The sequence below is a fragment of the Oryctolagus cuniculus genome, chromosome 11, assembly GCF_964237555.1.
Source record: "Oryctolagus cuniculus chromosome 11, mOryCun1.1, whole genome shotgun sequence".
In the NCBI taxonomy this organism is placed as follows: Eukaryota; Metazoa; Chordata; class Mammalia; order Lagomorpha; family Leporidae; genus Oryctolagus; species Oryctolagus cuniculus.
The window spans coordinates 81,893,240-81,918,356 of record NC_091442.1 but is presented as its reverse complement, the minus strand read 5'-3'; the positions used below and the strand labels follow the sequence as shown (position 1 = coordinate 81,918,356).

The following is a 25,117-nucleotide window of genomic DNA, read 5'->3' as shown; positions in this document are numbered from 1 at the left end:
AAATACTATTTGAGTACTAGTTATAGCATTGATTAAACACCTAAGAGTAATTGTGTATTAATTACAGAGTTCAACCAATAGTTTTAAGTAGAATATGAAGGATCCTGGTGAACAACACCCCAGCAGAAGGATCAGGCCATCAAGGAGAGAGGCGCCTTTCTCTGAAGGGAGAAAGGAACCTCCACTGTGATATGGCCTTGACTAAACAAATTCAGAGTTGGTGAACTCAAGGGGCTTCCATAGCCTAGACAGCTCATAGCAAGAGTCTTGGGTGATTGCTGACGTCATAAATAAGAGTGCCAATTGTTAAATCAACAACGGGAGTCACTGGGTTCATGCTCCCCACACAAGATCTCTGTCCTTAATATGTTTATCTATGAAACTCAAAAACAACACTACTAGTCGAACAATACCCTATACCTGGTTCGGTTGTGTGAGTGCAACCTGTTGAAATCCCTGCTTAGTATATACTAAATTGATCTTCGGTATATGAAGGTAATTGAAAATGAAACGTGATGAAGGGCGGGATGGGAGAGGGAGTGGGTGAGGGGAGGGCCACGGGAGGGAGGGAGGTCGGGGGGAAGCCACAACAATTATGTGTATTTCTGATCTATCTCTGCAAGTCTTCAGGTTTTATTCAGGTTTCAGAAACAGTCATGAAGACTCAGTAGCCCCATTAATATTTTTTAAAGCACTAAAATGGGATCGACTTGGAAATGTGATTACTTGTTAAGGGTCTAAGATAATGGATTATCTGAGAGAAACCAACCAGAGCAAGAACAACTGGAAGTTTTCATTATAACAGGTAAAAACCTGCCTCACGTTTCCCATATGCCTCTTCTTTTGAGCACCTTTTATGTACCAAACATTATATTAGGTATATTATAAACTTTATTTCTCCTCAGGCAATAGTTATTATTTCTATTTTACAGATTCTGTATTAGACTAATTCACAGTATTTTCTGTAAGGAACCACTATTACTTATGATTCCTGGGCACTGACTCTACTCTGTCTCCACACATGACCATCTGGCTTCTGTGTCAATGAGTCTGGTTTGAGAGCCAAGAGGTGTGATGCTTAATGCTAACCAGAAGCACAAGGGTATTAAATCTGAGAGTTTCTGGAATGATGTAGTACATTGGGTATATGAGAGTGCAGTGCTGCAGAAATAATTGAGCCTTTCAGGTCTGGTTTTACACCCAATTCACAGGCAGCTGTGAGATCCCTCAAGGACTCTGGAAATCAAGGGAAGCTACTCTGTGATAGACTTGTTTGACTCTCCTGTTTGGTAACCTGGATGCTGGTAAAACATTGTATCCTTAGCTCATTAAATTTGGAGCATAATCTTGCTGTCTGAATGTAAGCATGTGTGTCAGTGTGTGGTTTGCGGGATTGTGTGTGGGGATGATGCATGTGGTGGAGTCTGGACATGTGCATATCCTAGTGTGTCTATGAACATGTGTGCATGTATGGGGTCTTTTTCTCCAATCCATAATCCAAGTATTCAGGTGAAATATCTCTTTTTCCCTCTTGTGAAAAAACTCTTCTTTTATAATTTTTACCGCTGCTTATCCAGGGCACTTATTTTTCCTCTTCCTTCCATCTTTTTTTTAAATCTTTTTCAATTTTCTGCTGATTATCAGCTAAACCATAAGATACTGAAGAGAAGGAACACTCAAACCAATCTCCATAGCATCTTTATGACAGAAATGCACCAAGGCATTAAAGGTTCCTTTCTCATTGTGTCATTTTGACTGTTTTATACATTTCAATTGATAATTGGGACACAGGTTGCTCAGATTTGATCCAGAAATTGGGAAGCAATTATTGATAGATTTCAAGGTAGTACAATAAATATCAAAATCATCCCTTTTATCCTCAAAACATTTTAACTTTTCCTGCTTACCTTCTTGCCCACAGTGACTGCAAACTTTTATTCCCGGGATATTTGTGATTCAGTAGCACAGAGACAGGAAGAAAAAGAGGATATCAGCTCTATTTGATGTGTTCTCCAGCCACAAGGAATGACCATATGGCCAGAACTGAGTCCCAGCAGAACAAAGCCCCCTCTGCCACACACAAGGGCTCTTTGAGTTTTTAACGGGAATGTGTGAAGAGCAGTAGAACTGCAGCAAGGAATCCTTCCAAACCTGAGAGTGAGAAAATATTAGGGCATTTCTTCAGACTGGAGAGGCTGAGGTTAAAAGGAAAAAGGTAAGGGAGAAATGAAAGAGACAGCATACCCAAGCAGGAGAATGAACAGAAAGTGGGGTGAATGTGCGGAGTGGCTCCTACTAGGAGTACTTTTATTAGGCATGCAAGTGAGTCTAATCAGCCTCACAAGGATCACAAAGAAAACACAGGCACATCTCCATAACTTTACACACATACACATTTATGGTCAAGACTGGGTGATAAATTTCATTTGTCTTCTTACTTCAACTCCACATTATCAAAACCTAGAAAAAAGTCTTTCTACAGTGTGTTAGCTAAGGAATGTGCAAAGCTGTCATTTTCTCACATAAGAAAGTAGAAGTATATTAGTACGAAGGAAAATAAAATTTCAAACTAGTGTAACAAAAAACGTCTAAGGCCTGACTTCTCATCTTATATAAAACTATTTTCCTAATCTTTGCTGCTAAAAATCCCTCTAAAATAATCATTTTTCAAAATAAATTGTTTTATTAAAGGGAACCAATAGGTTTTTCAAGAAATAATATGTGATAGATTGAACTGTTACATTTTTATTCACAACCTTTTCTTCCTTCCTCTCTTCTTGCCCATCCTTCGTCTTTTCCCACTCATTCCTCCATCCCCTACTTTCTTCACCCCCTTTCTTCTTCCCTCCTTTCTTCAAACATTCTTTGAGAGCAGCACCCAGTACCAGCACAGGCTCGTGGAGGGATGAACAGTGAAATAGTATTTATTAACTAGTACGTGTTAACCCTTTGTGCTCCAAGTACGGATTGCTGCCTGGGCTGGTGTGTGGGGCTGGCTGATTTGGTTCACATTCATAGGACCAGATGGGTCCTGAAGCAGCACCATGTTCCTGGGTGCTCCTGGGGTTATGGAACAAAGGGAAAAACTAATACTGCTTAGGAAGAGGTTAGATCAGGAAAAGTGGAGTCAGAGTCTTAAGTCGAAGCCCTGATGTTTTGAAAGAACATAGTATTTTCTAGAATATGAATAAGTTGGCTTAGAGTTCCCACAAGGGGAACACTAGTATATGTGAGGCTACTCTACATGCTGTTTTTAACCTGTCTTCTGTATTTAGACGTTTTTGCTTGTTTTCTTTACTCATTTGTAAAACTATCTCTAAGTTATCTCTGAGAATCTGGTGTCATTGGGTTTGGAAATACTGGTGATGAGATATATAGTTATTACTCATTTTCCTGATACCTTTATAACACAATCATCTTACTCTCCCTCTTTCTGCCCCTTCACATTTATTCATGTATATGAATGAACAGTGTGTTTTGGCTTCTAAGGATATATGGGGACAGGCTGCACAGGCTGGAGTGTGTTTAAATGGCAGAAATTCTATGGGCTGGGGTCCTGATAGGATCCAGCAGGAAACAGCAGCTATTTAAGTATTTTCGGAACAGTCTTCAGGTATACAATTTGTTATCCACCAAAATTACTGCACAATGCTTTAGGCAACTAGTTTATAGGTAAATCAAATCCCACAAATCCATCAAGGGCATCAACGGGCAGGATACTCGGCTACCTTCTCCCCCAACAGAACAAAAACATGATGTAGTAGTGGTAGGAATGAAGGCATTATTACAAAAGATGCTAGTATAATAAAGAGTCATATCTCATCAAAAGGAAATCCACAATCTATTTCTGAATCCAGAGCCTCCCTGGAGTCTCATGAAGAGTCAGCTAAAATACAAAAGACAGGTAGCGGAAGTTTCAGGTTGAATGAGGCACTCTCTGTGAAGCTGCTCGGTAGACTGCAGAGTGCTCTACAAGTCCAAAAAACAGGACCACGATCTTAGACCACCAAAAGTCAGCCATGTCTAAGAAGACCCAGGTAATCACTCCTGTTTTGGGCAAATAAATTAGTCTATCAGAATCTTAGTTTCCTCATCTGCAGAATGAGGCACTGACATCTACCTAGCAGCCAGGTCAAAACCATTGATAACATGTGAAAATTACCAGGCACAGATCTTGGCAAATGCTGGGTATGCAAAATGGTAATTATTTTCATTATAACAGACATTTGTAACCACCAGCTTTAGAAAAATCTCACACAAAAGCTTTCTCTTGAGTTGTACTCACAAAACAGGTATGTGTAATTCAAGCAATCTTGTATTCCCGATACACCCCAAATTAGGAGAATAGCAGTGACTTTACAGTTCACATTCCAGTCTGCATGGGGTATTTCTAAGAACGAAGCTCAAGCCTTTAAAGAATAAGAGGTACATTGGACTGTCTGGAAGAAGAAAACAAAGAGAAGAAAAATGAAGAATGGAGAAAACACAGTCTTGGATGGCAGCAGCCCAGGGCGAGTGGGCGATTTTCAGAATGATAATAAGCACTCACCACCCCACGTCTCAGGGCTGCTCCAACTTCATGCACAGTGGGGAGCCGTCTATGCTCTACACTATCAAATTGTACATGCAAGTTATTTGTAACAGAACATTGAAAAGTCAATGAAGGCAAACCTGGTAGGCGGTTACTGTCAGAAAACATCTGAATCAATAGGACACTATCAGAATTGTCTTTCCCAAGCAAAACACAGAACTGTATTAACCAAAAGCATGACAGCACTGTGAAATTTCCTCACTCCAGTAACTTAAAGCAACATAGACCTTGGCGTGTGGGCTCTCGGGCCTTACTCCACAAGTCAGAAAATAACAACAAAATGTTATTAGGGGCTGTGTGATTGAGGACCACCTGAGAGATGTGTCGGTTCTGCACAAGCACAAGGTCACACATTTTGGTTTGCAATCATTTCTAGAATGTGATGACATTAGAAGAAACTAAGGTAAGCTAATAAAATGTCTTTTTTCCAAATGTATCTTTTTTTCCCTTCCTACTACTATTCTGTTACTAAGGAGTCCTCAAAGTGGGACTTAACCAGGGAAAAACAACAAGAACAAAAACATTTTAACTATTATTTTCCATTGCTTTAGTTCAACCTTCAGACACAATAATTTAACCTTCATGATCTCATTGCGGCCTCAACCCTGATCAGTCATTGCCATGTGTGTTACTCTATTTTTTTATCAATCAAAATGGAAAGTCAACATGGAGGTAGGTCATGTAATGTCCATACAGAATGTCCCTTCCTTCGTAAAGCTTCCCAGGCAGTATTAAACTTCCATAGCACTTCTTACCTTTCAACTATGTTATACTGTCAGTAAAGTATCCACAAGTTACACTAAAACGTGAGTTATTCCAGGATAGAGACTGTGTCCTTTCGATGCTGCTTGCCCAGCAACACGGCTGGCAGGTAGGGGAAGTGTGAGGTGACAGAGCAACAGCCTTGTATCTTGGAGTCCTGCTCTCACATTCCAATTCTGTCAGTTATTAACTGTGAAAGTCACTTAACCTTTCTGATGCACCACTTCCCCAATAAATGCTAGCTGAAAAATTGTTAGTAAGCACATCAGGAACGCTCGTTCAAAGTGTGAAGGCATGAAGGGATTATTTCCTTCTTATTGCTGTAAGATTCAACCAGCAATTCTTGAAAATTAATATGCCATAATATGCACATTAGCAGTTAAATGGTAGTATTAGAACACTTGAGGGCTATACATTTGTACTCCTACTTTGAATTTTCTTGCAAGTTTTATTTATTTATTTGGAAGTCTGAGAGGAAACAGAGAGAGACAGAGAGAGACAGAGAGAGAGAGGGAGAGAGAATCTACTATCTGCTGGTTCACTCTGTAAATGTCCACAATGGCTTGGACCAGGGTTAGGCTAAAACTGGGAACCAGGAACTCAATCCAGGCCTCCCAGGTGGATAGCAGGGACTTAACCACTTGAGTCATCACCTGCTGTCTCCCAGGATACACATTAGCAGGAAGTTGCAATGAGGAGCTTAGTTCAGACTCAATCTCTGGTACTCTGATATGGAGTGCAGGCATCCTAAATGCCATCTTATCTACTGTGTAAAATACCCATTCTTGCATTCCTATTTTGAATCAGTATGCCTTTCCTTATTATTCAATTTATTTTTTAGAGAGATGGTAACTTAAAAATACCCCCAGCTCCATAAACCATCTAAATAACTGCCAACATATAAAAAATGATAATTAGATGAAGACTGGCTAATTCCAGTCTGAGTAGTTAAAATGTAGCATATTTATGATGTAGAAACCTTGAATTACCTTAAATTCATGTATTTATTTTGCTGATTGCCTATACAGGACTGGATTTTCCTGATTAACTTCAGGGTTTATGATAGAGAAAGCTGTTCTACAAATTAGGAACTCTATATGCATATCTTATCATTTTGGTAGGGATTTGGCAAAAGGTCATACTATAGACAACTGCATTTTTTTCAACAAATTATAAGGTAAACAGCATATGCATCCACTGGGATATTATTTAGCCCTAAAAAGGAAGAAATTCGGCCACACGCTCTAATAAGAATGAATTTCAAGAAGACATTCTAAGTGAAATAACTCAATCACAAAGAGGACAAATATTGTACGAATTTACTTATATGAGCAGGTATCCACAGTAGCCAAATTCATAGAGACAGAAAGCAGAATGATGGTTGCTTGGTGTGTGACAAAGTGGGTATCGATAGTTATTTCTTTAATAAGTACGTAATTTCACTTTGAGGAAAGTGAAAATGTTTTCAACACAGGTGATAGTGATGACTGCACAATGGCATGAATGCACTGTTTGTCCATGTATCATATAATTCGTGGAGTAATGGAGTTTTCTGAACTGGAATCTTTTTGCCAATTCCCTATGAAAAGGTAAGATGTAAATATGAAAATATGAGTTCTTAATTTGTAGGGAATCTCTTTTGTTATTTTATCAACACTGAACTGTCCACTTTAAAATGGTCACAATGGCAGATTTTATGTGTATTTTACCACAATAAAAAGTATCAAAAATGTAGATTTGTAAAAGGCTAATGATAGTGTTCTTGAAAATAAAATCTTATCTATGTGGCTGGCACTGTGGTGTAGCAGGTAAAGCCTGCAGTATGGGCATCCCATACTGGTGCTGGTTCGAGTCCTGGTTGCTCCACTTATGATCCAGTTCTTTGCTACGGCCCAGGTCCTTGGGCCTCTGCGCCTGTGTGGGAGACTCAGAAGAAGCTCCTGGCTCCTGGCTTCGGATCAGCCCAGCTTTGACCATTGTGGCCATTTGGGGAATGAACCAGCAAATGGAAGACCTACCTCTCTGTCTCTGTCTCTCTCTCGCTCTCTCTCTGCCTCTGCCTCTACCTCTTTCTGTAACTCTGCCTTTCAAATAAATAAATCTTTTTTTTGTAAAAATGATATACTAAGCTTTTTTAAAAAATCTTACTGTAGTAGTGTTTTGGAACTTGGATCAATGTAGTTTGAGTGAGGAACAAAAGAGATCAGAGAGACTTTAATAAAGCTACTGCCATGGTAGATGTAGCCTAAAATGTTGTCACTTTGGTTAAATAGCACGAAGCACCTATGCTGTGCCAGAGTCAAATATCATTTCAGTGAAAATTTAAGAAACAGTTTTCACACATCTTAAGAGGACAGGTTTTAGTAATATAAAGACCTATATATATGCTTAATGTGTATTGGCTATATTACTTTGAGCAAGTTAGTTTGCCCTGCAGAATTTTCTTCACAATTATGAAATATGGATAGAAATACCCACTTCATGGCTGGCACCACAGCTCACTAGGCTAATCCTCCGCCTGCGGCGCCGGCACCCCAGGTTCTAGTCCTGGTTGGTGCGCTGGATTCTGTCCATATTGCCCCTCTTCCTGTCCAGCTCTCTGCTGTGGCCCGGGAGTGCAGTGGAGGATGGCCCAAGTGCTTGGGCCCTGCACCCATGGGAGACCAGGATAAGTACCTGGCTCCTGTCATCGGATCAGCGCGGTGCGCTGGCCACAGCGCACCGGCCTCGGTGGCCATTAGAGGGTGAACCAATGGCAAAGGAAGACCTTTCTCTCTGTCTCTCTCTCTCACTGTCCACTCTGCCTGTCAAAAAAAAAAAAAAAAGAATTGAACCAAAGGAAAAGGAAGACCTTTCTCTCTCTCTCTCTTTCTCTCTCTCTCTCTCTCTCTCTCTGTCCACTCTGCATGTCAAAAAAAAAAAAAAATATGCACTTCACAGGAATTTATGATATGTGAAGCTCTCAAAAGGGAATAAGTCCTCAGTTGATGGCATCCACTGTTGTGTTTTTATTTTTGTTTTTGTTTTTCCCATAAGCCTTAGGACAGAGATAGGGGCTGGCAAGGGCTACATGACAATAGTCTAGCCTCTCCATCCCACTTTCATAATTGTTGATACCAGCACAGAGGGAGCATAGCATTTTTTAAAATCATTGCTGGTGGGGTTTTTTGAAAACACATTAATTATACTTATTGAAAATTATGCTAAAAATGAAAATTTGATTATTTTCTTAATCTGAGTTGTCAGATACAAGGAGTGGTATAGATAATAGAAATAATAGGGGGCATCATTTATGTATTTATCTCATGAGTGGATAGTTTTATATTTTGACTATTTAAAAGAATGAAAATTGCAAGGTAGATAAGAGAGTATTGTTTCATCTCATACTTTACTTTCTGCATTACAGGAAAAAAGGGACACATTTAATCTCTTGGACAAAGCTTCTTTCATAGACTTCACTGCACCCACTGGGACAGCATATATTAAAGAAAGAAAGAAACAATGGGCTCCTAACTGGGGGACTGAAGGAAAAGGATGCTGCTTCTAAGGGATCCTCACTTCTCTTTGCTCCTGTCTCCAATTATCTCTACCCAGATGACCTGCCCTGGTTGGGGGTCTGTGCTGGGGGTCGTCAGTGCCCTGGTGTTGAGGTGGTAGGACCTAGGACAAGGCGATGAGATCACTAGGGACACTGCCCTTGGCAGGGATTTATGCTCTTGTGGAACAAGACAGCGCTCCCAGGAGTGGGTCGTCTTGAAAGACGAAACCTGACTCCTGCTGTCTTGCCACAGGTTCACTTCCTTTCACCGGAGCTCCATGCTAGGATGTAGACATGGGGGCCTCAGCAGAGCTAAGTCGATGGCGATGCCTTGCTCCTGAATCTCTAGAACTGTGGGCTAAGTAACTCTTCTCTTTACCCAGCCTCATGTATTTTGTTATAGCAACAGAAAATAGTCTAAGATCCATGTAGGTTTATGGATCCAGTGCCACACACTGCCCGAGATCCCTGAGGTCCTTCGTTTATTTGGGTGTCCTGTTGCAGTAGGTGGGGACCACAGAGGGTACAGGATGCTGGTGTGGACACTCAGGCCCAGTCTCCAGTTTCTTAGCTGTCTCACCCTAGCAGCTGGACTGAGGCATCTTGATCAAGAGAAAAGTGGGTTAGGAAATACGAAGTCAAAGCCACTTTAAAGAAAGAAAAGGCAGCTTGAGAATATCAGACAGGAAACAAAATTACATCAGGACAAATGCAAAGGTGAGGAAGCGTTAGAAGGCCACGTGGAAAGCCGGCTTTCATTGTTTTTCCGATGTTGGATAGGCTGATGGAGCATCCGGGAAGATGGAGGGACATTTTAATCTTTATTGCCTCTCAGTCATCCTGCCCTCATCCCTAAAAGTTAAATATTGTGCTTCATCATAACCTGGATTTTCACAGGTTTGTTTGTGAGACCATTCTAGGTGCATATCCACTTATGAAATGGAAAGAAAATGTCTTAAAACAAACATGGGCATACAATCTTTTCAAAACTTGTGGTCGGGCTGTATTTCCTCCATTCTTTCAGCTGTCACTTAATGACAAAGTGGGTTTTGCCTTTATAACACACATTGATAACTGTTTAATTTTTATTGTGTTTAGGAACAGTGGATAAATGAGGGAACCTCAAAAAGTTCACAGAAAATGCATATAATGAAAAATTGCCTGGATTTCTAAAATGTTTGAGTCAAAAATAAGCTTATTCTTAAATTTGTTTTTCAAAACAAACTTTTTGAGTTCCCTTCATATACAATTATGGAAAGCCATGATTTTTCTAGAAATTATGTCAGTAGATACACTTTAGATAATTTTTTTTTTGACAGGCAGAGTGGACAGTGAGAGAGAGAGACAGAGAGAAAGGTCATCCTTTTGCCATTGGTTCACCCTCCAATGGCCACTGTGGCTGGCGTGCTGCGGCCGGCGCATCGCGTTGATCCGAAGCCAGGAGTCAGGTGCTTCTCCTAGTCTCCCATGCGGGTGCAGGGCCCTAGCCCTTGGGCCATCCTCCACTGCACTCCCGGGCCACAGCAGAGAGCTGGCCTGGAAGAGGGGCAACTGGGACAGAATCCGGTGCCCCGACCGGGACTAGAACCTGGTGTGCCAGCGCCGCAAGGCGGAGGATTAGCCTAGTGAGCCATGGCGCCAACTCTCTCTTTAGATAAATTAAAAGTCCTGAACTCTTTAACATGGAGGTATTATAAATACAATATACAGAACATTTTGTTTTTTTGACAGGCAGAGTGGACAGTGAGAGAGAGACAAAGAGAAAGGTCTTCCTTTGCCGTTGGTTCAAAAGCATAATTGTTGGTATGAAGGAAACCTCGTTTAAAACTAGAAAAAATAACGTTCAAAATGAAGTGAAATCCAAAACTAAATCCTTCATAGTTTAAATATTGCATAGCAAATAAAAAATAAGTAACTTTCTAGAAGATATTATAGTGATTGTGTCAATTCTACATGAAAACATAAAATGAATAAGCAACAACCCTGGGCAACTTGCAAAGCTGCTGCTAAGAATTATTTTTTACAATATATTTCAAGCTATTGAAAATTCATATAATACCACTTAGGGGAATCTTATGTGTTACAATCCAATGTATTTTGAGCATTTGTTTACAGACCTTTTTTCCTTAGTCTGAAACACTTTGTACAAATTCATAAACAGCAGCTTTGCCAGGATCCTTTTAAAAGTAGGAAACAAAGACAATAGCAGGGCTAAGCAATTTATATTAACCATAAGAACAGGGGGCATGAATTGCTCAAATGCACAGTGAAGCATATGCTTACCCAGACTTTTCATAATTTACAGTGGGAAAGAGAGAAAATTGTCAGTAAATTATGTAATGATTCAATGTTAAAGAAAGGAGAAGACTTCAGCTATTGCTCTAGGTTGGTAGAAACTTATCTTCAGAGGCAAAACAAGACCCCAGATCAAAAGGGGGAGTGGTGTGAGTACTGATACTCATTGTCAGAATTATAAATGGGTTTCATGGTATTTGCAAAAGAATGCCATTAATAATAAAGCTAGTAAAAATAGTGGCTATGAAAATTCAACAGAAGATAACTAATCAAGGCACTAAAACAAGGGGAAACTCATAAAATATCCTTTATCATGGTCAGAAAAGCAGCAAAATAAGTATTGTTGGTGCTAGTGATTTCTTCAAAGACTAATTTTGTGATTTCAAATTCAGATGTCATATACAGAACTGTATTGTTCTTTTAAAAGGAGAGTTGCTATGCAATGGTATGACTGCCTTTAACTTGAAAATGGTTCATGTAATCACATCTATGGAGCATAACTTATTTTAGGAAAACTGCTCAGCCTACAGTTTAGTTTCAGTCTACGTACCTTGGGGAAAAAGACCCCATCTGTGACTACCAAAAAATAATTTTAAGGTCAGGTAGAAAGCCTTCTTGATACCTTTCAAATCACAATATATATTGACTGAATTTACTTATTGGGTAACAAAGACTGGCTCTTTGAAAGGCATTCATGCTACTGACATTGTCTAAATTCTGTATTTGCTTTAAGAAGCAAGAGGCACTCAGGAAGGGGCTCCCGGGGGGTCCTCCTGACTCATCCCAACATCCTACTCTGTCAAAACTAAATTTCATCCTGTGTTCTAGATTTCTAGCCAGGCCCCAGATCTCCTCTACTTTCCTTCATACTTTCCTTTCCTCTTTATTCTACATAAATGTTAATGTATTTTATAAATTTTAAAGAATGCCCCTTAATATTACAAAAGGAGTATTTTTAATGGCAACAAAATCACTATATACTGAAGTTAATGCATTAACTTCTGCCATTAGCAGCTGAAAGACACGGTTGCCATTCTCAGAAAAAATCTATCAAGGAGGCTTTTTCATTCTTAATAGATGAGGATATTGAGATTCAATTTACATTGTTTCCTCACAAAGTGGCAGAAACAGGATGTGTACACAGCATTTTCACTTATTATAAACATTTTTAATTACAAAAGAAATAATGCAATCCAAAATAATGTGCTGGTATAGGCAATTAAGTAAACAGATTATAATGTTACAACAGATTAAAACTAACTACTCATATGTCTGAATCATTTCATTTAATTTCTTTAACTTTGGACTTTATATGGTTATCTTTAAAACCATGAGTGCTTGTACTAAATAATTCCATCTTCATCCCATTTAAAACTATGCAACTTGTATTCAGAGTCACAAAAATGTTAAGTGTTTTTTGGAAAAAATTAGAACAATAGCAATGCAAGATTCCAAATCAAAGATTCATAAGAGTTGCTAAAAATAATGGACCGAATTTCATCAAATAACTTTGATAGTTAACTTAAATATAGTACCTACTATCAATGAGAAATTGTTACATAAATAAAAGTACTGTATATCTTGAATTCAAATGAGTTACAGAGATGATCACAATCACTTACTAGAGAAATTAGGACATATAGAGGTCGTCCAGATTGTCCTGGAAGTAGTAGAATTGTATTTAAATAAAGCAGAATTTCCAAAACCAATGCTTTGCTACAAGATTCAGACTCTCAAAAAATACCATAAGTCATAAATTACAGGTTACCTGTATTATGAGTAACAGTGCTTGTATTTTACCCACTATCCCAAGGAAAACGACAAAACAATCAGCTCATCAGTAAAAACATAATCTACTTGACATGTTGAATTTTTCTTTTCCACTGGCCCCCGAGATGTTTCTCCAGATGCACTACCATTACTTTCTGCTTCTTTTGATGTAAAGGTAAAAGAAAGCTTTCTTTGGATAGAACATGATATTGGGACGTGACCTCTGACATTTAGAAATACTGGTTCATATGAAACTGAACTCTCAATAAGAATACCCCATAGGCGTTCATATTTCCTGATGCCACAAGAAGTAAGCGTATAGATGAACTCGAAGTAACTAGGCAATATTCTGCTTACGGGACAGCCAGTTCCAAGATACAGCTCATAAGGTTGTGGTTGCAGTTCATCCACAAAAGGTGCCCTCCTAATTTTGACCTGGAGCCAGAATTCACTACAGGCTACTAACAAGTCTTCTTCACCATGAGCAGACAGAAGAAGCAGGAGGAGCCCTCCCAGCACATTAAAGATCTTCATGGCTTCCAGATCTTGAGCCAAAGTGTCACAGGAAGCAAGAGAGGGAAGAGATGTGCAATTCGGGACATGCTCAAGCTGACTTACCTCAAACGGTAGAGTTAGAAACATACCAGGGGATTCCAATTCAATCCCATCAAGGTGGCATGTACCAATGCCATCTCACTAGTGCCAGTGATCAATTTCTGTTCACAATTGATCATAATGATAGGACTAAGAACCAAAGGGATCACACAAACAAGAACAGTGTCTGCAAATACTAGCTAATAGAATAAAAAAGGGAGAGAATGATCCAACATGGGAAGTGAGATACACAGCAGACCCATAGAATGGCAGATGCCCTAAACAGCACTCTGGTCTCAGAAGTAACCCTTAAGGCAAGCGGATCTGGCTGAAAAGCCCATGAGAGTATTTCAGGCATGGAAAGCCAAGACACTCTGGCAAAAAAAAAAAAAAAAAAAAAAAACCTAAATGAAAGATCTCCGCGAGTGAGATCCCAGTGGAAAGAACGGGTCATCAAAGAAGGAGGTACCTTTCTCTGAAGGGAGGAGAGAACTTCCACTTTGACCATGGCCTTGTCTAAAAATTATCAGAGTCAGTGAACTCAGGGGGCTTCCATAGCCTTGGCAGCTCATGACAAGAGCCTAGGGTGATTCCTGATGCCATAAACAAGAGTGTCAATTTGTTAAGTCAACAACAGGAGTCACTGTGCACTTACTCCTCATGTAGGATCTTTGTCCTTAGTGTGCTGTACATTGAGACTTAATGCTATAACGAGTACTCAAACAGTATTTTTCACTTTATGTTTCTGTGTGGGAGCAAACTGTTGAAATCTTTACTTAATGTATGCTAAACTGATCTTCTGTATATAAAGAGAATCGAAAATGAATCTTGATGTGAATGGAAGGGGAGAGGGAGTGGGAAAGGGGAGGGTTGCGGGTGGGAGGGACGTTATGGGGGGAAAGCCATTGTAATCCATAAGCTGTACTTTCGAAATTTATATTCATTAAATAAAAGTTAAAAAAAAACATAATCTAATCTGACCATGGTTAATCTGATGACTGTCTGAAAAAGACAACCTATTACTGCAAGTACTGAAGTAAACATTCCAATATTTGGAATTACTCAAAATAGACATTATTTGAAGACAAGGACTGTGCTTTGTTTACTCCTGTATCTCCAATGTCTGGAATAACTATACAACAAGTATTTAACAGCAACTGTTCAATAGGCAGTGAAGAAAAAATAAAGGAAGTAATCTCCAAAATTGTACCAAGATTCTTCAAGATAGTAAGTTTAGACACAGCAGTATACACAGAAATCTAAGAAGTATATGCTTTGAGTATGCATTTTTCTTCTGTATGTTACAAACACAGTCAATAGTGTTGTTTTCCTTTAGGTTAGCTTTTTATTTTTTAACTTACAGCTGTAATCCATTTTTACTTTGGTTTTACTTTTCCTATCAAAAATATAGTTTTCTTTAATGTTTAAATTCTCCAACTTCAGTTTCGTTTTAACATCTTCAGGAAAACACACATGATGAAATCTAATGTTCACTTGTAAACATTAAATAAAAATATGTACACATTAAGTGTTTTGCATAGACAAATTACTTTACATAGACCAATACAATATTTTTAAAGTGATGTCTCCTTTACTTTTCTACCCTTCTAGCCATGAAATCTTCCTAGAGTAAGACGAAACAAGCTTTGCTTCCATCAGATGTCCTAATCTTTGCTTTGTTAAGAATGATAACTTACAAAGGGGAAGTTAGACACATTTGAGTTCAAACAGTAACTGTACTGCTTCTAGCTCTCATCTTCATTTTCTTAATCTTTAAAACCATAATAATAAAAGGAGAAATCCTTTAATAAATAAATCAAATTTATTCCTATTCCTGATATAGCACCTGACACTAAATAAGAGGCTATTAAATGCTTCCTTCCCTTTAATAGCTCCCTGCCTTTTATATATGAAATGTCTTAGGAATAAGCATGGACATACTGATGATGATTTAGGATAAGTTATAAATTCAGGAAAAAGGTATTTTTTCCCTGTATGACCACTGTTGTTTAAAGCAGAAATCAATCAACAACTTTGGTTTTGTATGATACATTGGGCTCCAAACAGAGTTATGGCAAATTTTGACAAAAGGAATTTCTCTTTACAATAATACAGTATATGGTCTTTTGTAAAAGATAAATATCCAAAATGTACAAGAATATACCACTTCCAAAGATCCCCATAAGTCTGAGTTTGATCACAGAGAAACTTGGGGGGCAGGGTGGTCAGATTTTGTTCATTTTGCACAAGATAAACCAGAGACTCAAACAGACTAATTTCTGAACTGATGGCAGATTGTATGTACCTATCATTGTTCCACTTGGTTTTCATCTGGTAGTTTGACAGCTATGTGCTCTCTAATGTCACTGTGTGAGTTGAAGTCAGACGAAGCTAAGACCTGGATTCTCTGTTGCTGCCCCCATCCCTGCCCTGTACCGTGTCTACCTCTGTATCTATGTTCCACTAAACAGCATCCTGCTAGAGTTAGATCAAGACAAAATTTTACAGAGGTAGAATTTAAACAAATAATTACTTCTTTAAAGTTTCATTTGAGTTTCACTTGCAAGAAGTTTCAAAGAAGCTTCTGGAATATTCTGAGACCCTTATTTTTCATCTAGCATTTCCATTCAATATGGCAGAATATTTCTGAGTTCTGCCAGTACATATGAGAGCTTGGGTAAATGACTTGGCCTATCTGGCCCTCTATAAATGAGAATATTAGAGGAGGGAATCTCTATAAAATGAAAATATTAAACAAGATAACTTCTAAAATTTCTCCAAGTACCATATGACTATTATACACATAACACACACACACAGGCACACACACAGATTCTTTTTTTTTTATTACAGAGACTGATACTTCTAACAGGGATGATATAACTAAGTAAAATTTGTGAGAGGTATTTGCAGATAATATTTATTCTCCAATGATTACAAAATGTTTTACTGATTAAAATTTTCCTTCCAGTAGAATCTTTCTTACTGAAAAATCCCTGCTTAATCTGCTGTACCAGAAAAGTTAGATTGTTAATAACAGCCATGATTTAAATGAGAACATCAACTCCCAGTAGTATTTAAAGAGTTTCAGTAAATCTAGGATAATATGAATAATTTCTAAGAGGTATGTCTGAGCAACTGAATGGCTTCTTAAATGCATTATTTTAGCTATTATTATTATCCAGTGTAATCAGAGTCTATTGAGAGCAAACCCATGAAGTTCTTGACAGTATCACAGTATAATCAACAGTTGAGAGGAAAATACTACTTTAAAGCACAATTTCCAATAGTCTTTTCTTCCTATCATTTCTTTCGTTTTTAGCACAAAAACTCTTTTTGTGAAATACGAATGCAATGCATTCAACAATACATTAGGAATATAAGATACAGTTTTCAAGGCAAACACAGGAGGTTTGTACAGTTTTATTTTACTAAAATTTTTCATTTACAGACTTTGATTCAAAACATTATAAAAACTTACGCATTCTCCATGAACTAGCCCCACAGGAAGATACTCCACACATAAAGATGAGAAGTAGTCCCTATACGGATATCAGACTTTCTTCTAAGTACTTGTCAATCACTCAACTAATGCAGTCTATGGAGGTTATAACATGTATTAAAAGTTTCTAAAATTTTAGCCCAACTGAAGGCATTTCTTGTCATAAATATTTTATTTATTTAAAGGTATAAGCTACATTTTCTTAATTATATAAGTTCAAAATAAGTCATTTTCACTGTATATTATTTATGAGTAATTTTGTAGAAACTTTTTACATAATACACACTTAAAGACCGAGATGAAAAACTGTCCCAAACCACAAAAAATGCAGCAAGAAGAGGCACGATATCTTCCTTGGAAAGACTTATGTTATTTTCTCTAGAACTGTCCCACAGAACCTATCTTATTACTTGAGATTCCTCCAAATTATGCTACAATAAGTCATATTTTATCAATTAGGAAAACTAGAGTTCATATCCAAAAACTTCCATATGTCACACCTGAACAACAGACCACACAACTTGTATACAAATAAATAAGATCAGGAAACTAGTCACTGATGGATTTAAACCGTGAAACTATACTAAGAGGACTAAGAAATTAGGAGGGAGTAAAACAGATACCCGGCTCTTGAATAAGGAACTTAAACCAAATGTTACTGATTCTGCCATTTGAAAAAACAATGTCCAGCAATGTCCCTTGCCCTGTATCGGGGGCCATGACATCCATTAACATTAGCTACAAGGCCAGAAATATACTAAGAAGATGGAGAGGGGAGGAGAAACAAGGGTTCCACATCCATGTCCATAAAAACTCCAGTCTGAATACAGACTGGATGCTCAGCTCTTTCCTGAGGCATCTGCCTGGTCTGTAAGGTGCATTCTCTTTAGTAAACTTTGCTACCTCATTTATCACTAAAATGTAATAATAATGATAAGATAAAAAATAAACTCAAACTTTAAAAAACGTGTAATGTACAGAATTGAAGTTACAGTTAAGCACTGAATTATATACCTCAGAACAAAATTTTAAGAGAAATGGATAGAAAGATGTTGATGTTTTGCACAATACCTTCAGTTGAGTTTCTCTGGTTAATAAAATGATGGGTAATAACCTGGTCTAAAGTAAGTTTCATTTTTTTTTTGACAGGCAGGGTGGACAGTGAGAGAGAGAGACAGAGAGAAAGGTTTTCCTTTGCCGTTGGTTCACCCTCCAATGGCTGCCGTGGCCAGCGCACCGCGCTGATCCGAAGCCAGGAGCCAGGTACTTCTCCTGGTCTCCCATGGGGTGCAGGGCCCAAGGACTTGGGCCATCCTCCACTGCACTCCTGGGCCACAGCAGAGAGCTGGCCTGGAAGAGGGGCAACCGGGACAGAATCCGGCACCCCAACCGGGACTAGAACCCGGTGTGCCGGCACCGCAAGGCGGAGGATTAGCCTATAGAGCCGCGGTGCCGGCCCTAAATTTCATTTTTATATCTTTAAACTCTTTCAGATTAGCACAGTATTTTAAAATATATATGATATAGGGGCTGGCGCTGTGACTCACTTGGTTAATCCTCCACCTGTGGTGCCGGATCCCATAGGAGCACCGGGTTCTAGTCCCGGTTGCCCCTCTTCCAGGCCAGCTCTCTGCTGTGGCCCAAGAGTGCAGTGGAGGATGGCCCAGGTCCTTGGGCCCTGCACCCCATGGGAGACCAAGAAAAGCACCTGGCTCCTGCCTTCAGATCAGCGCGGTGCACCTGCCACAGTGCGCCGGCCACAGCGGCCATTGGAGGGTGAACCAACGGAAGGAAGACCTTTCTCTCTGTCTCTCTCTCTCACTGTCTAACTCTGCCTGTCAAAAAAATTATTTAAAAAAATATATTTGATATAAACATATGACTTTTAAATTATTCTTCTTTCCAGGGCTATGCAAACATACTCATATCCTGCTGTGAAACCTCAAAACAGACTTTCACATATTTCGAATTAATTTTTGAAAAATCAAAGAACGGCATTTCAAAGAAACTTTAGATTTTAAATTTCATAATCGTGGGTATAAAAATTGTAAATGGAAGGTCACTTATCCCTACAACAAAAACGAAGAGAATGCTTTGTGTCCACTGAAGATGCACGTGGTAATCTATAGCCAGAATAGTCAAAGAAGATCCTATTGTTCCTGTTCCTCTGATATTTAAAAGGGAAAGAAATTTCAGATAAATCTTTTTTATACAATCATGACTATGATTAATTATATTTATTGTTCCAAATTTAGATGTGATTATGCATTAAAGTCTTTGGAACCTTCAAAACTTTGCATCAGTAAGTTGTACATATCGGCTGGTGCCGTGGCTCACTAGGCTAATCCTCCACCTGTGGCGCCGGCACACCGGGTTCTAGTCCCGGTCGGGGCGCCGGATTCTGTCCCGGTTGCCCCTCTTCCAGTCCAGCCCTCTGCTGTGGCCAGGGAGGGCAGTGGAGGATGGCCCAAGTCCTTGGGCCCTGCACCCCATGGGAGACCAGGAGAAGCACCTGGCTCCTGGCTTCGGATCAGCGCGATGCGCCAGCCGCAGCATGCAGGCTGCGGAGGCCATTGGAGAGTGAACCAATGGCAAAAGGAAGACCTTTCTCTCTGTCTCTCTCTCTCTCACTGTCCACTCTGCCTGTCAAAAATCTTAAAAAAAAGTTATACATATCATAAAAAATTGTTTATCAAGTTTTTCTTTTCATATCAAGTTTGCATGTTTTCCATTGAAATTTATTCCATTTTGAAATACACTAATATATAGGTCTTTCATTTGTGAAATTACTACCGTTCAATATTTGATATTTTAGAGGACTACATTTTCAAACTCATTTAAAGGCAACTATAAATCAAAAGTGATACAGCATGGGTCATCAATATTGTTTTACTTTTCCATTTTCTTTTTTTTATTTTTACATATTCAAATTTATAAAGGATGACATGAAGAGATATTTAATTTTGCTTATAAAACTATATTTAGGAAAATAAATGACCACTGTTCAAAATATCTATGTAAGTAAATATGTTTCATGATAAAGTCATAAAAGTATTAGAAAGAAATCCACTCATGAGAATAAACTATAGATTTTAAGTATGCCAACTTAATGACTATAAACAAACTGATGATATCAATACTGCTTAGAATTTTTTGCAAAATGAATAGATATTTTATCACATGTATAGGGAGTGAGGACTTTAAATTTTTCTTACTATTTTTATCTTTAGAATTTAAAAATGATATGATGCTTATCTAATGATGCAAGAGAGTCAACATAAACATTTACAGTCTCACAAATGTATCACAAAGATTACCTTGCCCTCTGATATAAGAGGATTATAGGAGAAATTATTTCGGCCGACTGCAGCAAACTGAAATTGAGTTTTAGAAAACTCTGCTTGCTTACCATGCTAATTTCTTTTCTTAGAAAACAGAAAGGCAAATATTTTAATAAAAGACATTTGTAAGATCTAATTTTACAGAAGATCTATTATAATTACCATGTTATTAAAGTACTCACTGTTCTGTTAAGAATTCTGGGGTTCTTTTGTTTTCTTTCAGGATGTTTATTTCTAAAAGGGAAAAAATATGTACCATGGTTAGTTGACTCCACTTCAGAATAATTTCTGATTGAGATTAATAGAACATTAATTTATTAAAGACTTCTACCTAAAAATATTATAATATACACAATCAAATAAAAATTATATATGTATATTTAATTTAGAGCATGTTAATAAATAGACTATATTTTAAAGTTGGTTTGAAGAACTAGAAATCAAAATTCTGTGGGTATTTTATGTACTGATTTTGTGAAAAGGAAATTATGCTTCCTATACTATAGTGTTTCAGTTTGAAAATTGGAATATTACTCTAGGTGGCCATTATCAGAGAAAATTATATTATTAAATTCATTAAAAAAAGAATCATACAATTTTTGGTCAGTTAACTGAGTACTACTATACTGAGTATTGGTATGATTATTATATATCAACCTTTTATTTTTGGACAGGCAGAGTTAGACAGTGAGAGAGAGAGAGAGAGACAGAGAGAAAGGTCTTCCTTTTTCCTTTGGTTCACCCCCCAGTAGCCACTATGGCTGGTGCGCTGCAGCCAGCGCACCGTGCTGATCCGAAGCCAGGATCCAGGGGCTTCCTCCTGGTCTCCCATGTGGGTGCAGGGCCCAAGGACTTGGGCCATCCTCCACTGCACTGCCGGGCCACAGCAGAGAGCTGGACTGGAAGAGGAGCAATCAGGACAGAATCCGGGACCCTGACTGGGACTAGAACCCAGTGTGCCAGCGGTGCAGGCAGAGGATTAACCTATTGAGCTATGGTGCCGGCCATATTTCAATCTTATACAACTTTCAAATCTTATAGTTTTCACTGGAGTAGGAAAATCCCAATATACTATATGCATTTGCTTTTTTCTCAGAGCCTGATCACAATTTAGGTACAACCTAATACTTTCCTAGTTCACAGGCTGTAACTACAAATATAGACATATATACATATATTTGGTAAGCCCACCAAGGGTGGGGAGAAAAATAACTACATATCACTGCATAAGAAAGTACAGCTTTCAGATTAGAATCTATAAAAATTAAATCCCTCCTATGAGTCACTATCAAGAACAGTTTTATAGAGATGTCAAGAATTTCTGATTCGGTTTGACATGCTAGTACCTCCTAAATAAAAATTTTAACAGAGCTAGAGAGAAGTATCTCTGAATGTAAATTTTCATCATTTTTAGTTTTTAAAAAATTCAGGTAGAATGAAAACCAAAAAAGAATAAAATACTTTAAAATAGCTTCATCATAGGCACACCACTCTGTATTTAAGAGTTTTTGCAGCAGCTATTTTAAACAGAAACACAAAAATATTACAACGCCAACACTCGAGCGTCCGGTTCACACAGGTACTCAGTGGAAAAGATCTGAAGTGACAGCTCTGTGTCCAAAGCTGCATTCACTGCATCTGTTCAGCGGTTAAGCCTCCAAGGTCTGCTTACTTGAAATTTAACCATTTTCTAGTAAAATCCATTAGGAAGAACAATGTTAAAACGCACTTAGATTTGCCTGTCTGCCTCTTAAAATATGACTTTTATGCCACGATCAATTTTATGTAAAATTTCTATGGGTTGCTTTAGTATCCTGGCACTGTTTCTTATTGCAACAAAAAATGACAAGACTCTGTGGGCAAACATGTTAAAGTAAATGGACTTACACACAGCTCTTTATAAGACATATGAACAAAAAATACCTGTCAGAGAACATAAGAGCTTTCTATTAAAAAATAAGAGAATCCTTGACACCATATATATTGTACATTATTACTTACCAAGGGGCTGGCTACCCAAAGGGATGCAATGAAGGGATTAAACGGTTTTGGTGACTTATACCATCTGCAGGGGTTTGATTTCATTTTGCTTTTACATGCATATCTATCACAAGGATGAATGGGCAAGCTTGTTCCACTGCAGGGGACAAACAACTATTTTTGTTCTTAATCGATGCTTCAAATATGGATTTGAAGTTTTTCTTGCAATTTCTGTCTTTTGCATGTATAATTACCTTTTCTTTACTTTAGAAGAAAAAAGTGAATATAGCACAAGATTATTTTTCTCCTTTCTTCATCTATCTTTTCATGAACATAAATGGTATAAAAAGTCTGACTCATAACTTACTGGTATGAATGCTTGGTACTTCTATTTTTTGTTCAATACATAAAAATGAATCTGTTTAGGTAGTTTTATATATTTTCATCAAATATTATCTATATGCAGTCAATCTAAAATGGCTGTTTAGTGCTCTTTTTATCCAGTTTTAGTAGCTGACTTGACATGAGTGCAAAAGAAAATTATCTGAGACTTGGGGGATATTATTGCCTCAACAGTGACAAGAACACAAACCACTCATAATTTGTAGCCCTAGTCATAATTCTATTTAAAGAAATATGCAAAATACTGCATGTTTTAGATATTATAAAAACTACAAATATTTTACTTCTTTGAGAATGACAAAAAGCTAATATTTGCAACCAAACTTAGCTTTTCAATATGTCAAGTGTTTCATTGTGATGAAAACATTTATGTTGGTTGCGGCTGCACCACAACACTAAGCTGAATATTTATTCAGAGTTGATTTTAAAGCACACACTGTGAATCAGTTCCTATAATGTGCCCACTTATTAACACTACCCCGTTAGCTCCATGTAGACTGAGATGGCAGCAGAATCCTGGTACCAAACTCTTAATTTCAAAAATCTGTAAAATACTGATAAGCTCAGTTTTTTTCCCCACTCTGGACCTCCTTGTGCTGCAATGCCAAAACTTGTGGTCAGAACACAGTTCTGGGGTTGATGTGCTATTTGCTCAGTGCAGATATCACTAATCCTAAGGGATTTTGTTAGATATCTTTTGGCTTAAATTCTTATTCTTGGAACAGCCACCAGCAAGCAGAGATTACTTTTAAAAGGGACATTATCCCAGGTCATTACTGATGGGATGTAAGCTTTTAAACACAAAAATAAAGCATTGCTCGACAACTAAATGTATTTCCTGACTCTGGATTAGATGTTGTACCAACGCAAAGAAAAAAAATTAGCTCTTAAGAACATAATTGGGACAGTGGAGCAAATTTGCATATGGACTGTGAATATCATATGAGTGGCAAATTGTTCATATGCTTGACAATTGTTCTATATAATGTTATAGAATGTCCCATTCTTAATGTTATAGAATGTCCAGTATTTAGGATAAATCACACCACGTCTCCAATTTATTCTCACATGGCCGAGAAAAACATGTTTTTATATGTTTCTATGTGTGTATGTTTGTATGTGTACACATGTAACCTGTAACACATGTATACATGTAACCTGTGTATGTACCGTGTTTATATATACTATTTGTATATATAGAGATATACAACCATCTTTTTCCAAAAAATGACAAGAAAAGTAAAGTATTTGTCATGTCTATAATGCCTAAAGCATGCGATATATGTGTACATACACACACACACACTAACGAATACTAATGAGCCATAAAAACGAATGAAATCCCGTATTTCCTAACAAAATGAATGCAATGGGAAACTATTATACTTAGTGAAAACTTATACCAGCCCCAAAAAGACAACATTCTCTGATCCATGGTAACTAATAGAGTACAAAAAATATTATAGGTATTAGCAAAACTGACATTTTGAAAACTAATTATTGTTCACAGCCCTTGTCTCTACTGCTGAGGAATCGTGTTTTTTTCTTCTTACTATTTGCAGAATTCTTTAAGTAGATCAATGTAAAAATTAAAAGATTGAATAAGAAAGGAAAGATATGGGAAGGTGGAAGTTTTGGAGGGAGAGAGTGTAGGGTGGGATGTAAGACTATGCTCCTAAATCTGTACATACAGAATACAAGAAATTTGTTCACCTTATATAAATTATAAAATAAAATTTTTAAAAAATCTGTAAACACAATTATGATTAGGGATACAGGTTATTAGCAGCTCAATTTCTGGTGAATGCTTAAGCAATAAACATATACACACATACATTCATGTATATATAGACGGGGGGAAGAGACAGATGGTCTAATATATGACAAATACAAACAAATGGTGAATCTTGGGAAATAGTGAAAGTTATATGGGTATTTGTACTATTCTTACAACTTTTCATGAGAGTTTGAAATCATAGACAAATAAATATTATAAAAAAGTAACTATAAACTCATTTTTATCATACGCCACATGGTACTATGGCTATTTTTATTTGTTCATTAAGCACAAGATTATTTTATTCTGTTCTTGAAAGATAATGATGTTTATCTGAATAATTACTGGAGAGCATTAGCCAATGGAAGGAAAGTAATCCATAAAGCAAGAGAGTAAACAAAAGAATATTTTATGAATAAATACAATTGCCACAGCTACCTGTGGTGTTGCTGCTCAGAGCAGTAGGAAATGCAATGATGCAAAATATGAACTTCTTTTGAATTGAAGGCAGGTCAAAGAATATTTAGGGTAAAGGAATTTTCATAATTTTTCCCCTTATGCATCT

At 37.6% G+C, this 25,117-nt stretch overlaps 1 protein-coding gene across 10 annotated transcripts in view; it reads right to left on the bottom strand.

Moving 5' to 3' along the window:
* SYT1 (synaptotagmin 1) overlaps positions 1 to 25,117 on the bottom strand; it is a 675,493-nt gene that overhangs the window by 383,420 nt on the left and 266,956 nt on the right. For 6 of the 10 annotated variants that reach the window (XM_051846474.2, XM_051846475.2, XM_051846477.2 and 3 more), the window contains one exon: positions 20,576 to 20,627. The exons of 1 other annotated variant lie outside the window; for it this stretch is intronic. The gene's annotated coding sequence lies outside the window, so the exon portion shown is untranslated. Of the gene's footprint in view, positions 1 to 5,346; positions 6,792 to 20,555; positions 20,628 to 25,117 lie in introns of those variants that run through there. 3 more of the 10 variants (XM_051846480.2, XM_051846476.2, XM_051846482.2) reach the window with 2 other exon arrangements.